The sequence below is a fragment of the Desmodus rotundus genome, chromosome 7, assembly GCF_022682495.2.
Source record: "Desmodus rotundus isolate HL8 chromosome 7, HLdesRot8A.1, whole genome shotgun sequence".
Taxonomy (NCBI): domain Eukaryota; kingdom Metazoa; phylum Chordata; class Mammalia; order Chiroptera; family Phyllostomidae; genus Desmodus; species Desmodus rotundus.
Window position 1 is genome coordinate 14,651,089 of NC_071393.1, and position 15,992 is coordinate 14,667,080.

At 46.9% G+C, this 15,992-nt stretch overlaps 1 non-coding gene across 1 annotated transcript; it reads right to left on the minus strand.

The window, feature by feature from the left end:
- Positions 1-1,976: 1,976 nt before the first annotated feature.
- On the minus strand, positions 1,977-15,964 carry LOC112310656 (uncharacterized). Its single transcript, XR_002975390.4, has 3 exons — positions 15,817-15,964; positions 3,539-3,667; positions 1,977-2,585 (listed from the first exon to the last, which is right to left on the minus strand). It is a non-coding gene; the product is annotated as an uncharacterized protein (transcript).
- Positions 15,965-15,992: the final 28 nt, after the last annotated feature.

Consider the following 15,992-nt stretch of genomic DNA (forward strand, 5'->3'; position numbering starts at 1 on the left):
TTGTACTTGGGGGCCCCAGGGATAAAGAGGGGGTGACAGATTTGGCCGTGAATTCAGAATTGCACAGTTCCCTTGAGCGCCCCTTGCAGGAGTAAATCCCATAGCCCTGTCCTCTCTCAGGTTGAATGACAATGTTCGGTGCTCACCCTGCAGTTATCACAAGCCTTGTGCCCTTGGAGGAAGCAGGCTGGTGGTTCTCCAGCTTACATAATCTTGCCGGGCCACCGAGTGCCTGGCAGCAGGGCCCCCAGAATTCCAGTCCTCACGCAACATACGTCTCCCCCCATCTCCCACGGCCACCTGTCCGACCCTCCTCTGGACCTCTGCACGAGTGGAGGGCGTCCCTCACACCCTGCAAAGAGGTTCTCTCTGGGGCAGGGCAGGGGGAGGAGGACAGAATAATTAACGTCTGGATCTGCATCCCGCACTAAACTGCTGTGAAAGCAAATGCCAAATATTTATCTGAGAGACTAATCCATCCTGACAAAACAAGTTTCTTTGAGGACAAGGCAGTGTGGAAGTAGGTGCCTCTGAATAAAGGCTGCTTTGTATCGCCGTGGATGGGCACCACAGGAAAATAATTTCTGCTTCAGGGAAAGCCTGCTGCCTCCCCGACCTCTGCTGCCCCACCGCGTGGCCAGTCCATACCAGGCCGAGGTCAGAGCCTGTGGCGGCACCGAAAGGAAAACTGCGTGGTTATTGACATCCCCCCCCCCCGCCCCGCCCCACACACACCTTCAAGGGCCTGACTCTTCTGATTCTCTCCCGTCCCGAGTCTAAACCTGTGCCCCAAGCCTGCTGAAAGCTTTGGTGTCCGCACGAAGGAGCGCTCTCCTCCATGAGTGGCCGGACCTGTGTTCATGTTTCATTTTTAAGCTTTTCTTTGGATGAGGAGAAACTGTTTGCTTATTCATGTAGTTTCCTCTGCCTTTTGTTTATCGGAGGAATTCTTACTCAAAGCTCAGCTCAGATGGCCCCTCACCAGCACAGGCCCCTTATCTCTCAGAAAGGAGACAGCTTTCATATATTACATCACTGGTAGGTGTCACACACATGCCAGGGGCCTTAGGTACATCAACAACCTTATGAAGTAGGTACCATTTTATTTTCACTGGGGCTCGTAGAGGTCAAGTCACTGCCGGTGCCACCTAGCTGTGAAGTGGCAAGGCCAAGGCTTGTCCCCTGAACTTTCTGATGACAGAGCCCGGGGCTCCAGCACTGGGTCTCCCTCCGTGCCCTGTCCCTGCTCTGCACGTACTTCTACTTTTACATGGTGTTTTTATGCATCTATGTCCACGTAGCAGAGCAGGTTTCTTCACAAATGGGGCTCATGCAAAGGTAATTCTCTGTATTCCCAGTGCCTGGAATAGTGTTTGACGCTTAGCAGCCACTCATTCATTCAACAGGTGCTCTGAATGGCTGCTGTGAGCTAAGAGAGACTCGATTCCTGCTCCAAGGAGCTTATGTGTGCAGAATAGCACAGGACATGGGACATACACATAAACAAGTGTCTGTGCCACCGGAGAGAACGTGACACGGGAGGGGAAGGGAGATCAACGCTCCGATGACATGCTGGCCAGGTCTGAGGAGGCGGTGGCATGAGGGTGAGACCCTGCAGCATGCTCAGGGCTCGGGCCTCCTGGGCTGCGTGTGGGGGAAGGAGGGTGGCTCGGCGAAGGGAGGACATAGGCAGACTTGCCTCTGAGGCCCAAATACCAGCTGACAGTGAAAGTGACAAGTCCCTTCGTGTCACTGAGGGAGAAAAGGGCCATTTCAGACTGTGTAAAACCTGCTGGGAAAAGGCAGCTGGCGGTCAGATTGTGAAGAAGGGCTGGTCAAGGCCGACCGCGGGGGGGCAGTTTGGGAGACTGACCCAATGTGGGGGTGAATGAACAAAGACAATTTCCTGAGAGGAGTTTTGCAGCCAGTGTTTTTTTTTACAATAAATAACAAATCTTTAAATAACAACTCTCATTACAATAATACTACCAACCGTTTATTTACTAAACACAGCAAGTGGCCACAATACCCCAGGACCAGTACAGGCAGAAGATTAGGGCCCCCGGAATAAAGTGGCAGCTGCCGCAGGAACGAATCCCTGCTGCGGGAAGGATCCACTGCCTGGCGCCGGACACAAGGCTGGGCCTCAGCCCCCTTTTCCCAGCCCAGGCTCAGCGGGAAAGAGGGGGCCCAAAGCGATGCATGGTCTGCATCACCAGAGAAAGCTGGTCAAGGAAGCTGATGACGGAACTTCGGAGGAGGTGGGCATCCTCAGCTCCCCAGAAGACCACTAGGACACTGCCGCTCACGGTGAGCTCCTTCCGAACCGCACCTCGGTGGGGCTCTGCATCAGGGGCCAGGGCCCCACAGGCGATGTCTGCCTCCAAGGGGGACGGGAAAGGCACACTGAGGGTGAATGTATGTGGTCGATTACCCGGCCTTCTGGTCACGAGTGCGGCGGCTCCGCCAGCTGCAGCAGCCGCTGTGCCTCCGCCGCCGAGGCTGCCGTCCTGGCCGCTGGCTCCGGTGGTGCCTGTGTCTGCTGCCTGCATGGTCGCCGTGATGGCAGAACTTAGGAAATTTTTCTTTCATTTATTGATTTTTAGAGAAAGAGAGGAGCGGGGGGAGAGAGAGGAGCGGGGAGAGAGAGAGAGAGAAACATTGATTTGTGGTTCCACTTATTTATGCATTTACTGGTTAATTCTTACATGTGCCCTGACTGGGAATTAAACCTACAGCCTCCATATATTGGGATGACGCTCTAACCGACTGAGCTACCCAGTTAGGGCTGCAGAGCTTTTTAAGAAAGTAATTTGTTATAATTTATCAACAGTCTAAACATGCTCATGTCCTTCAAACCAGCCATTCTTCTGGAAGGAAGCTATGTAACAAAGTCATCTTTAAAAGCTTGATACGCAAAGATAATTGTAAAATGTGGTTAACAGAAAGCCATTTAAAAATGATCATTACCAAAAAATGTTTAATGCCGTCGGGGGAAATGTTTATATTAAAAGTGGTTACGAGAGAATAACAGGCTGGGAGGAAACCAAAATCGCCTCGGCGGTGAGGTCTAAACAGCGTTGGAACAGATGCGTGGACGACAGGCGGGAGGGAAACGCGGCTGCAGCGGGTTTGCTGGGCGTCTCATCCTCTGCGTGTGGAGCTCTGATGGTTCTCGAGCACTGACCTCAGTGACACCAGGGCACACCCCTTTGTCTCACTGCGCAGCTTAATGACAGATGCCACAGATTCTCAGCTACTTTGGGAGTTAAAATAGTCCCCTTCTGGTATTTAAGATGTGTTTTAAATGTTTACACACATAAAAACATTCATTTTTAAAATGTTCATCTCAAGCTTACCTTCGAGGCTCTGGCTCTGGCCCCGGCCCGTCCCAGGGAAGCTAAGCCTGGTCGCGGCCAGGGCAGTTTGGGCGGAGAGTAAGGGAACAAACGACAAAGGCCCGTCCTCCGCCACTTCCTCAACCACCCCTCTCTGTGGCTGGGCTGGGAACTGGCTGGGGAGCCGCAGGTTTTCCTACCTGACAGCCTTGGGGAAGCAGCTGTTTCTCTGTTGATTGGCTGCTACTCTTCAAGACTTCTTCCTCGGTGTGGCAGCACTGAAAAACTGGCTCTGTTGTGCAGACCTTTCTGAATTGCACCTTCCTTATCTGTAAAATGGATAGAAAGCAAACTTCCTTATGTTTGGATACTGTCAACTGTAAAGCACTATGTAAACTTTATTGGCTATATGTTCTTTCTCTCTTTTTTAAGATTTTATTTATTTTTAGACAGAGGGGAAGGGAAGGAAAAAGAGAGGTAGCGAAACATCAATGTGTGGTTGCCTCTCGTGCGCCCCATACTGGGGAATCTGGCCTGCAACTCAGCCATGTGCTCTAAGTGGGAATCAAACCAGAAACCCTTGGTTCGCAGGCCAGTACTCAATCCACTGAGCCACACCAGGGCTATATATGCTTTTGAGGAGCCTGTTATTTGAAATGTCTATTATTATTTGAAGTAGGTATCTCCACTCAGAGATCAAATAGGTATTTCACTTAATAGTTGGAACAGAATTTTCTACTATTTTCCTTCACCTTCTGAAGGTGAGTTTTCCTTCAGACCCAACATTCGATCCATCAACTGACCCTGCTGGCTGTTCTTCTAAACTGCATCTACCCCATCCAAGCCACATCACCTCTGTCTAGAAACCGTCCTCCAACTGATCTCCCTTCTCCATCCTTGCCTCTCTGTAATCACTGCAGCCCGAGTAAGACTTCTCAACGTGAGTTGGTTCAAGTTACTTTTGGCTCCAAACTCTCCAATGACTTTCCATCTCACTCAAAGTGAATCGGAAGCCCTTGCCCAGGTGGACAAGGCCCCAGACGATCTGGCCCCTGGTTCCCTCTCTGACCTTGCTCCTACCACTCTCTTCCTCACTCCCCCAGCTCCAGCCACATTGGTCTCCTCCCTGTTACTCTCAGAAGCCAAGCATGCTCCTCTCTCAGGGCCTGTGCACTCCCTAGTCCCCTTGCCTGGAATATCCTTTCTCCAGATATCCATAGGACTTGCTCCTTCACCTCGACAAACGTGTGTTCCCTGGTCACCAAATGTAAAACAACACACTCTTGCCCTACGCCTTTTCCCTGCCTTTCTTCCTCCTTAGTACTCAGCACCCCTGACATATTATATATGTATCTGTTTATGGTCTACCTTCCCCCATTAGAATGCAGACTCTGCCCACTGCCACATCCCCAATACCCAGTTACAGAAATGAATTCCTTCCAAACATTTCTTTGTAATGACCGTCTCATAGTTACACCTGCTCGAGACCAATGGCGATTTTCATGCCCTGAGTTCTTCTGGAGTGGGTTCTCTTCCTTGCGTCCTGGGGAAAAGGGAACACAAGCCTATTTCCCATGCCCAACTGTGAGTGGAAGTACACTGGCACCTGGGGTGTGGGGTTTGAGAGAAGGGGAGGGGATCTGCCCGCAGGGTCTTACCATCTTTAACCCTCCTTCACCAGATGCCTGCAGCTGGCTGGAGTCTGGCAACGTTCATTATGCCACAGCCCATTTTCTGGAAAGTTGTGTTGTGGAAAAGACAAATACATATAAACAACTAGAAATGTGATCTAGGGGGTAGGTGTAGGGGATTTGCTGCATTTACAGAGGGTGGAGGGAGGAGGCCTCAGCAGGACAGTCACCCAGGGTTGCACAGAGTTGCTATTGGTCTTCAAAGGAGGGAGGTGGGACCCTGTACACGAACTCTCGGGACACTCCCATCTACCTTCACCACCTTCCTCGCCTTAATTTCCTCGCCAAAATAAAACTCTGTAGCCACAGTGTCTGCATGGGGACTCTGTTCGACCCCAGGCTGCTTTGTCTTAAGGGGAGAAGAATCCCACCTTTATTGTCAATACAGGAGCTGAACCTCACATAATGACTAGTTCGTTATGGGCCCATGCGGTCACGATACTCATGGCCTTCCAGTGCTGCAGGCCCCCGCCCCGCTTTCCTGACTGGCGTTGGCAGTGGGCCACCTTGTACCCTGCCCCTCACACAGAAAGCTGCACTTCCCAGAACTGTCCTCAACAAGCTGCCCTCTTCCTCCTCAGACCTGCCTGAACTGGCTAGGGCATTCCGCACCAATGTTCTATTTCTCGGTGGCAGAACTTGGCTCTGGCTCCAATCCTTGGCCTCCAGATGCACCAATACGCAACTGCCCAGGAGGGACCAGCAGGGGGAGCCAGCAAAGTTCAGATTCTTCAGCTAGACAGGGAGGGGCACGCATAAAAGCTACTAGTACTTCTCAAAAGGCTTGGATAACTTTCTCCCCATTTCAAATACACAGAACCAAGTACACAGCTGATTGTGAGGTTTGGGTGAATGGAAAGCTGAATAGAGTCCATCCATTCAGGCACAAACAACTATTTACTAAGCACCTAATACATGCCAGGCTAGACACTGCATGTGAAGCATACTGTTTAAGTCCCTAACCTAATGCGTACATTAGAGCTGATGAACTGGGAGAATTGGTGAGCAGAGGTCTAAGCACTTGGATCAAAGTGAAGGTGTGTGACAAGCTCAGGGGACTCTGGGAGTGGGAGAAACAAGAGAAAAGAGTTCGAGGCCAGAAAATTCCTATGATTTTCACCAATACAAAAAACTGCCAGAGAATGCATGCTGAGCTCAAAAAACCGCTAAAAGCAACCTCAGTGGGAGCACGCAGCCAAGTATCTGAGGGAAATAGCTTCTGGTGGAACTAGAAAGTTTGGTCAGTAAAAAACTGAAACTGAAACTGAAAGCGTGGTCAATACACTGATTTTGGTTCCAAATAATCCAATGGGGAGAGGGAGTGACTGGGGCTAAAGATAGAACAAGAGTGGCCACATGTCGATGACTCCAGGAGCTGGGTGACAGGCACCTCGTCATTCATTATAGCATTCTCTGTACTTTTGCCTGTGTTTCAAAATTCCCGCAGGAAAAGCTTATATAGAATCAACAACTTGGTCAATAACCACTACAGTCAAGACCTTATTTGTTATGGGAGAAAACTGAACATTTTGCTCATCCCAAATGCCTAGAGCTTCATTCAGAATTCAGAATACACTGAAGCTGTGAACAGTTTCCCTCCTGTCCCCTTTCCTCACAGATCTGTTGCCAGAGTCTAGGATCTTGATCCTTTAAAGAGTGGCACAGCAGCCCTGGCTGGTGTGGTTCAGTGGGTTGCGCACCAGCCTGCAAACCAAAAAGTTCGCCAGTTCAATTCCTGGGGCCAGGCCCCCAGCTGGGGGTGTGCTGGAGGCAAGCAAACCATGTTTCTCTCCCTCTCTTTCTCCCTCCCTTCCCCTCTCTCTAGAAATGAATAAATAAAACCTTAAAAAAAAAGAGTGGCACAGAGTATGTGAGTTATTTTGCTGGGGCTCCCTATTTATTCACAAGAACAGGGAAAATGAAACTCAAAACCTCTCTTGGGGAAAATACTGAGATGTAAGCTCTATCTTCTACTGCCCAGCAGGGAGGGAGTGTTTAGTAATGATGATGAGAGTCCACAGGGGTGGAGGATGGATTCTGTTCCGAGTAGCACCGTGAGGTCACTGGGCAGCCCTGAACCAGCGCCATAATCTCTGGAAGCTCCCCCTTTCTAAAGACGGGGACACGCTACATATGCAGACAACACTTGTAAGTGCATGAGAGAAGTTCAAAAGACAGGTCCTTTCCCGTGTGTCTCCTCAGCCATATGGCATTTCTGGGGCGATAATTTACAAAAAAGCACACAGCAGGTTGTAAGGCTGGTACCACTCTTGACCTCAGGGAAGTTCTGATTCAAGAAAGGATTCCTTGGCAGGCCTCAGAAGTTCAATCCACACCTGGCAGGAAGTGTGGGGTCTGAGCTGAGGCAGATGGGAGTAGTTCAAGTTCTGGTGCGGAAGAACTAAAAACAGCAGCCACCATCCCCTGACGTCCAGGGGTGGCACTGACAGCTAACAAGTCTGGGGTCAGGGGAAACAGTGCGGACAAGGCTACCTAGGACAGTAAAAACCAACCCAAGAAATGGGGTAAAATAAGCGCTTGACAAAACCACACAGAGCGCAGTAAGGCAATAGAACAAACACTTCGCAATTATTCTAAATGATATGGGTATCGATTATATAAACGGTCCTCACGGAAGTACATGCGCAAAAAAAAAAAAAAAGTTAAAAGGGAGCAAAGTCCTGATAGTAATATGCAAATGTACTACAAGTCAGAAGTACATTTGGAGTAATAAAAGTAGAGCATTCACAAAGCTGCAGTGATCAAACAGTATATAGTACTAGTATTAGGATGCACACAGGTATCAATGGAATGGAACCGACAGTCCAGAAATAGATTCATACATCTCTAGTCAATTGACTTTCCCACAAGGGTAAGATCATTCCGTGGGCAAAGGATGGCCTTTCAACAAATGGTGCCAGGACAGCGGATACACACGTGCAAAATATCACACCAAAGATACACGCAACCAAAGAAAACACAGGTAAGCTAGACCTCATCAGAATTAAAAACTTGTGTGCATCAAAGGACTGTCAAGAAAGTGAAAATACGACCCACAGATTGGGAGAAAATAGCTCAGATATCGATAAAAATCTAGTATACAATTCAACAACAATAAAGACAAACAACCGATTAAAAAACAAGGACAGCAATGAACGTTTCTCCGCAGGAGGTAAACAAGTGGCCCACGAGCACCCACGCATGGCTGGGAGGGGGCTGCTGGGTTATTCGCCCTGCTGTCACGTCAGGACTAGCGTCTCTTACGGATCCAGAGAGGGGGTGTTAAAGCTCTGACAAGCAAAAATACTCAGGTGACAACACTTTAACCTTCTTAAGATTCTCTGAGCTGAAAGTGGTCACGAAAGTCAGAGGAAACCAAATACTATAAAAGCGATTTCCAGGTGACTTGGATCTGTGTCACCAGCGTAAGGGCAAAATCAGAGGTTTGGCTGGGCTCTAGCTTCCGACCCAGATGGTGGTAGTTACAATATTCATACAATAGCAGGACTTCTTAACAAGTGTGAGGCACTCTTCTAAATGCCTTCCATATATTAACAATTTCATGTTTATTGGAGATTTTCCCACTATATCCAAGAGATCAGAAACTCAGAACAAAAGCACACTACCGGCTGATGACAGTGCCACTCTAGGAAGGGGAGGCTTTCTCATAAATCCGATGACTTGGGAAGGTGACAAAAGGTTAGGCCACTCAGTATGGGAGAGGACAAGATCCTAGAAAGTGGAAATACTCCACCACTGCCCGGGCGGCAACAGCCTGGCTGCGACAGGGCAAGATCTCTTACTTCTAATGTCAGGATGATAAGGAAGCTGCTGACAATATTGCATAAAAACTCGAGAACACTTAGCAGTGATGGCTGACTTCCAACGGAGCCATTAAAGTAAATGTAAAAGAAAGCTCCAGGTAGAAAATATCACTGGGGAATGCACAGAACACACTGAGTGTTTGGAGCTGGTACTTAATTTTCTATTATTGCAGTGAGGGTCTGGCCATGCTGGGGCCAATCTGAGTCTATTTGTGACACCGCCCATAATGCTGCTCACTTCCGGGCTTCACAGAGGGTGGGAAGGGCAGCAGTCAGATCTTAGGGCTGGGCCTCATAACCATGTTGATTTCTCTTGTCCTTGCATTTCCTTTCAGCCACAATCTATGATCTTGTTTGGAGTTCTTTTTTTCTTCTCTCTCTACTTGACTATAAGAGACTGAAAAATATATGTGATAAAATATATTAGCATTTCCTGCCCTGGTCAGTGTAGCTCAATGGATTGAGTGCAGACCTGTGAACCAAAGGGCCACCGGTTCAATTCCCAGTCAGGGCACATGCCTGGCTTGCGGGCCAGGCCCCTTCACCCCAGTAGGGGGTGCGCAAGAGGCAACAACCACATGTTGATGTTTCTCGCCTTCTCTCCTTCCCTTCCCCTCTCTCTAAAAATAAATAAGATACTTTTATGTATATATATTAGTATTTCCTAACATACAGATTCTTAACTTTATTTTTTAATTAAAAAAATTTTTTTTAGAGAGAGGGGAAGGGAGGGAGAAAGAGAGGGAGAGAAATGTTGACTGGCTGCCTCTCATACATGCCCCAGCCTGGGACTGAACCCACAACCCAGGCATGTGCCCTGACTGGGACCCGAACCAGTGGTGAACCAGTGACCTTTTAGCTTTGTGGGGCGACGTCCAACCAACTGAACCACATGGGTCAGGCCCTGACATACAGATTCTTTAAAGTATCTCTCTTAAGAGGAGAGGGGATGAAACGAACCATGAGAAAAGATGGGAGAATAAAGTTTTGGAGAGAGTAAACAGTGCAGAATGGGAGAGATGGCCGGTGGGGACCGAGATGGCGACAGGAGGAAAAGCAGTCTCTAACAAAGAAAGTGGGCAGGTTCAGAGAGGCTGAGTAACCGTTTGCTTAGAACTCCTGGGCTCCATCTCTGAACGCCCCTGTTCATTGCAAATGCTCTTGTTAAGCTACGAAGTCTGGATTTGAGGCCTGGTTTCTTCTTACCTCTGCTTTGAGACCCATTTCTCACCCTACCAGCATCCCGCTTCGTGGAGTTCACATACTCTCGTTGGGCTCATGAATGCTAAGGGTAGATCCAAAGCTCCCTGGTGCCTTCTTGCCGGTCTGCCTTTATTCTAGTACCTCCTGAAGTTATCTGCACTCACCTGAGTCTTACTTTGATTTTCTGTCCAGTTGGCCCACCATTAGCTCCATATGAAACCGTTTGCTGGGCGTTTCTACATGCATACCTTGCCCTTATGTCAAATTCAAAACCAGTAAGGCAAGGCCATTACTTGTCCCCAAATCAGCTCCACTTCTTAACCTCCCTGGCTACTGAGCACTTAGAATGGATACACAACCACTCAGAAATCCACCAGTAGGCCAAATCAGTTCATTGGGTCCTGCTCATAATCCCTCCAGCCACTTCCAGTCCTTCTCTGCTAAACTTCTTGAAGATGTCTGTTCTCAGTTTCCCTTCACCATCTCCTTTTCCTCCCATAATCCATATATTTAGCTAACCCCATTCCCCAACACCACCATCAAACTTCTTCCTGACAGTCACCAATGGCCTTCTTGTGGCTAAAACCAATGGATTCATTCTAGCTCTTATCTTACCGGACCTTCCTGGTGGCAGTGCTGACCACTTCCTCCTTCCTGAAACACTCTCCCCACCTTAGCTTCTGGAATACCATACTGTCCTGGTAGCAATCCATCCGTCTTTGGGTCCATTTTCTCAGCCTTCCCCAAACCTGCTTTTCCTCTTGTTCCGTATCTCTGTGAATGGCACCTCCAAACCCTAAGTTCCCAAACCAGAAACCAACTTCCTTAGCTCCTCCTATTTGCTCCTGACATCCCCTCACTCAGAGTCTCGCTTATTCTTCTTCCTAGATTGCCTCTCTTCAGCCTCATTGCCTACATTCACAGAGCACTTACTAGGTGCCAGGCGGGTGTGTTCTCTGTGCTTTAACCCTCACAGCAAGCCTCTAAGGTAAAGCTTATTATCATCTCCAACTCAAGCAGAGACACACAGTGATTAAGTACTGTAATTTGCATTGAGTCCCAAAGCTATTAAGTGGCAGAGCAGTATTAAAACCCAGGTGGCCTCAGTTTGGGGTCCAGGTCCACTCTTCTCTTTTGCGCAGATCATGCAAAAGCCTCCTTGCTGGTCTCCTGGCTTTCTGTTTTGGCTTTCTCTGACCTCCCACACTGTGGCCTGCGTGATCTCACTCAAATGTAAGTGATTCTTGTCATTCTCTTGCTTAAAACTCTTTACTGGCTTTGCACTGCCTTCAGGGCAAAGTCCACACTGGGGAACCGCCACAACCCGGTCAGTGAGTGCTTGCCTGTGTTTCGGTCTCGCTTTCATGACCACCCCGGACGCTCACTAACCACAGTGGTAGCCTGCACTTCAGGCTTCTGCACATTGTCTCGCCTGCCAAGAATACGAACTCCTCACCCTCCATAGTTTACTTTTCCTGATATGCCTTTCCTGATCTCCTGAAACTAGGCCATATGCCCTCCCCGTGAGCCCCCACAGCCCCCAGTACTAATCTCTACCGTATTGACTTCAGTCTGCTGTTTGGCCTGTCTGCTAGGATCCGCCCTATCACAGATTATAGCTTCTCAAGAACAAGGACCTTGCAGGGTTCGCTGTTGGATCCTCAGTGCTCAGTTTAGTGCCTTCCTGGTGAACAGCAGACTTTTAATAAATAATAATTGAATTAATAAACCTTTGTATCACAATCTATTTATAAAAACTCTGTATTGCTTTTACTTTATTAAGTGTAATCCTGAGGTTTATAACCAGATTGTAAATTTTTCGAAGAGAGCACATATACCCAGTACTTCTAAGTTAGAGGTTACTAAACCCAGAACCAACACAGCTACCATGTATTCAAGGCTCAATGAATGTGACCACCCAATACTGTACGTAGTATTTTATCTCTCCTTCCATATGAGGAAGCTGAGTCATAGTTTAACAGCTTCCCTAAAATGGCATCACTAGTAAGTGACACATTTGGGATTTGAATCCTGACATTGGTGCCTGTACTCTTTCTCTAAAAGAGATTTTATTTTTTAGAGACTAGGGAAGGGAGAAAGAGAGGGAGAGAAACATCAATGTGCCACGTGCCAAAGAAACAATTGGTTGCCTCTCGCATGCCCGCAGCCGGGGGCCTGTCCTGCAACCCAGGCTATACCCTGATGGGGAATCAAACTGGCGACCTTTCGGTTTGCAGGAAAGTGCCCAACCCATTAAACCACACCAGTCAGGGTGGTGCCTCTACTCTTAACCACTATAATAATGGGCTACGGACACTTAGAATTACGGATGCTAAGTAATTGACCTAAGATCACACTGTAGTGCTGAGCCTGGAATCCAAGCTTTTCCAAAGCCTCCACTCTTATTTATTTGACATACTGCTTCTCTCACTTTAAATGTCAGTGCTAAACCTCATGTTGGGTTATTGATGAATTTTCAAAGCTGCAGATCCAGGTTACTAAGTTCGGAGAGTATTAGAATCCCTCCCAAAAGAGGCACAGTTGTAGCTCACTGGGTTAATCTGCCTTAAAATACTGACAGCCTAGTTTTGCAAACCAATTAAGTTTGTAATCTCTAGTGTTCTCCCTGCGACACCGAAGCCTGTATTTTCTTCAATGTGGAAGCCATGCTTTCTAAAGATGGCTACAGTCAAAACCCACTCTCATTCAGAAATGTCCGCCTCCCTTTTTTTTTCACAAAACCAGTGATGTGATGTTCTCAAGTTCTCTGCGTTTGTGGCACCTCAGTTCCCCAGTGCAGAATGTCACTTCTGAAAGTAACCTGTGTTTTATTGTTCACCCTTAAACAATTACTGCTCTCTGTGGACTTATGGCTCTTTCCCTGCATAGTACTCGGCTCTTCCCCTTTATTTCAAACCTTTACTAAACACTTAACTAGGTACCAAAATGGAAATAACCTATTTCGCTGAAGGCCATACTTTCAAAGAAATGGCCTTGGGTTTAGATATTTTGACTGCAATATTGTTTCCTTAATAGGCTTTATGATAAAATCACCCCCTGCTCGTTTTGCAATTACACACTGAAATGTCTCTCAGCAAAAGCGCCGTGGCTACTTGTACAGCACATGATGGGAAGAGAATAGCTGGGGCTAACGCATTAGCTCTCACTCCAAAGATTTTTACCAACACCTTGGCGCTCTTTTGCTGGCAAAAAGGACTCTTAAGCCTTTTAACAGCTTTATAGCTTCCTTACTAGAACTCTTCCTCACTGAAGTACGTTATCAAAATGAACTGCCCATCCTTCTTGGGAAAAGCTCTGGAGGCTATTTCCTGAGTTACCGGTATGGCTTTATCTCTGGATTAGCGCTGATTAATATGAAGCCGATAGTCAAACACCCCTGAAATATTTAGCAAAATGAGTATTATACCTCACAGCATTGTCTTCGGGAAGGTAAGCTACCCCCAATCCGTATTTGACCAATGATCTTTTTGTTGTAGTAATATTTTTAGAAGAAATCTGAAGTTTGGGGTAACCGTAGGCGATCAAACGTGGCTATACTGTACCAACATATGAACCTGAATCAAAGTTCAAACCGGAATCATGGGACCAAAGCATCACCAGTGATGACGACAGCCACGTCTCTGAACTAAATCTGACGTCCCTGAGAGAGGAAGGTACTGAACCTGTTAGAATATGACTAAGTGACAAGTTCGTCAGTCTTGAAAAAAATCAAATCACACTGATAAATGTACTTACAGGAGAGAAAAAGCAGAGATGACTACACTGAGAAAAAAAAAATCTCCTTTAGCTACTATCTTTTCTAGGCAATGCAGCTCCTGATAAGACACACGGCACGAAACACGTTTCTGCTATATATCCAGGTGTGCAGGTTAGAGAGGGCAGCCGTTTCTTAAACAGAAAAATTAAATGATAGCAACAGGTAAAGAAGCTTTGGGTTTCTCATGAAGAAATACCGGCACCCCCACATGGGCGCGGTGGATAATCTGAAAATGGTACAAGTGCTGGCCTGTGCACAGCCTGTCCCTAACACATCCAGAGAAAAAAGGATTACAATCTAGCAGAACAGCCCTTCACGGGCTAAGGTGGAGCATTTTGCCAGACAATAATTGAGCACTCACTGCATACAGGCAATGGATTAAGTGCTGAGGGATCAATTCAAAAGAACCACCCACTACCCTGAAATCAAAACCTGTATTGTCATTTTCTGAAGCCCCGAAGCCCGTATATTTGAGGTAATGAAACAAAATAACATCATATATCTTTTGCAGTGGTGTTGGAGTATTTGGGACCTGCAAGGAAAATTGTACAAAGAAACCCCTTCCCCTCAGCCTTTGTCTATAGAAATGCCCCACTGGTTCCCAGCAAAGAGGGAAGGGTTTCTCCAGCAAGTGAAATACCACCCCGCTACTCTCTCCCTTACTGTTTCACTTTTTGTCATAGCACTAAAAGGCCACCTGACATGTAACATATTTATCAATTCTTTTCCAAACTAGAATATCAGCTGCACGAGGGTAGATATTTTAAACATTTTGTTCACTGATATATTCTCAGTATCTGGAACTATCTTTAACATGTAGTAAGCTCTCAACTAATTTGCAAATTTTTATTAAGTTTACAAGTGTTTAAAAAAGTGTTTAAGAAAGACCCCTGAATATTGTCAGAATTGTTAAATTCTAAAATTTTAGTCTATCTGTGTAAGTGGTTAAGAAAGAGTGAATTTACAGACTGTGTGTGATTCCTAGTACAGACCACGCCAGGAGTCAGAGGACCAGAAACCTGAGGAGATAGGAGAGTGATTGCAAAAACAAAGCAACGTATCTTATTAAAAGGACTGAGGGAACCAAACACTGTCAGCAGACTTATCTTAAGAGCAGACTGAATGTATCTCTCTGTCCTTTCCGTGTCTGAAACCTGGCTGTAATGAATTCAAATTCACTTCGGATTAGTTGGATGGACATTAGCTTCCTTCCTAGATAAAACTTTCAAAATGTTTAATAAAGTGTTTTCCCCCTGTCTAAATTACTGCCTGTAAGATGAAAGCCCTTGGATGGAAACAGTCTCTCATTTCTATTTTCAGAGTTGCCTGAGTCACAAGGTAGTCTTGGCAAATCACTCTGCTCTCTCTCTCTCAGTTCACTGAGGCTGCCTGGGAACACGAGCTGTCAGCCAAACAGGAAGAGGGCCCTCTGCCTAACTCCAAGACGCCGAAGTCATATGGATGTGGTGAGGTTTAATGATGGATATAAATCGCTGCAAATGGATTTCCCACAGGGTGGGGGGGGAGCAAACGTTTAACTAAACTTCCTCTATATGAATTCAGAGCTGATAGAAAGGAAAGACTATTAAATATAGTTGCGCAAATGTCCCAGCATTTGCATAACATGTGTTTTCAACTAAAGAGACCCCTTCTGTATTCCTACCATATCGGAAGTCCTAAACTCTAAATATAACCAAGGAATGTGACTGATCTGAGCCGGGCAAAATTACTGTTTTAAAAAAACAACACAGTGCTCATATAAACATATGTAACCCACAAGAGCCATTTTCCTTTTCAGGAAGGGGTATAAAGCGTTACTTCCACCTGGATCCTGTTATCCGTGTCCCCTCTGTGGTCCTGAGTTCCTCTCTGAGTTGTTGTAGCTAGCATGTCCTCCCTAAATTGTTCTGCCTTAGTGACTACAATTCCAAACCTCCCTCCCCCCAGTGATGCCTCGACAGAATTCTTCTTTCTGTACTCACACAAATAAAACCAGAAGAGATGAAAAGCCCTGGGGATGCAGTCAGTGCAGGTCTCAAACTGACCCGCTGCTAAGCACAAGCTGAATTTCTCCGCCTTTCTTCACGTGGCCGAGTTCCACTCTTGGCTCAGGGTTAGTGATCTTGCATGGCATAGGAAGCTTAGGACCCAGGGGGCG